This window comes from Salvelinus sp. IW2-2015, unplaced genomic scaffold, assembly GCF_002910315.2.
Source record: "Salvelinus sp. IW2-2015 unplaced genomic scaffold, ASM291031v2 Un_scaffold2827, whole genome shotgun sequence".
NCBI classification, from domain to species: Eukaryota; Metazoa; Chordata; class Actinopteri; order Salmoniformes; family Salmonidae; genus Salvelinus; species Salvelinus sp. IW2-2015.
In genome coordinates, this window is record NW_019944127.1 from 37,976 (window position 1) to 39,218 (window position 1,243).

Below are 1,243 nucleotides of genomic sequence, written 5' to 3' on the forward strand. Positions count from 1 at the left end.
CAGCAGACTTTGAGCTGGGGGTGAGGATTACTTAAGAACAACCAAATGTAGTGGAAACTCCCGAATCTTGCGTGTCTGTCCGCCGGGGCGAACACAGGGAGTTAAGGAGATGGTCGCTGTAGTATGGACCACCGTGGAGCGTTCAATCGGGGACTATGTCTTAGTAATCCCACCTGAGGCGTAAATAAGTATAGAGCAGTCCATCACAAGTGTATTACGGGGCTGGAGAGAGGCAGGAGCACTGCCATCCCCACACATTTCCTCACCATTTACAGTACACACACTCATTTCCCCGCACACATCAACTACTGATAACACACACACACATGTTAATTTAGAGAGATCCATCCTACAGCCCCAGAGATGCTCAGCAAGAGCCTCTGTCCGAACACTCCACCCCACATACACACCCACTGGGCCAACTCATCGCCTCCTCTTCACATCTTTCCTTGAAGTCCCACGTCGTAACGGCCACTCTCTTAATACCCCTTGCGGGTGGACCAGAGGCAGCCCTTAGCCTGTTGATATGTTAGAGCGTGGGGGTACAGCGGTGAGGCTTTACGTCAGTAGGCCTCAGTTATCCTAGCGTCTTTGTTTTGGTAATAGACCTCGTGAGACCAGGCAGCGCCTCTTAGCCTGTTGAGTTTATAGCGTATTAGCCGTTGGGCTTTAGTCATAGGCGCTCATAAGCCTAGTCGTCTTTGATTTAATGAACCCTGCCGGTGAGAAGTTCACGAGCGCAGTGGGTCCACGCTCCGTCTGTAGCTGTTGAGTTGTTAGCGTTTGAGGCTTTTACGGTATTAGGCCACATTAGGCCTAGCTTTCTTATGTGTTATGTTGGCCAAGCAGGCTCCAAAGATTACCCTGCTGGGGGAACAAAGTTACTCTTGCTGCTAAAGAGTTTGTTCTAATGACCCGGTATAAAGCCCTAGTCAAGTGTGTTACCACACACACACACTCCACACAAATTCTCAAACTTCGTACACATCCCTAGCGATACACATTACTCATTCGACACCACAAGCACACACACACACACACACACACACACACCACACCACACACCGTTCCCCCTGAGCGTCCACAGAGCTAAATCCTCTGAGGTATTTAGCGACACGCTAGCAGTTTCCTCCACACTGCCGTGCTGACAAGAAGGGCAGTACTAAAGCAGTGAACCACAAAACCACTACACCAGGGGCTCTCAACCCTGTTCTGGAGAACTAACCCTCCTGGAGCTTTTCTC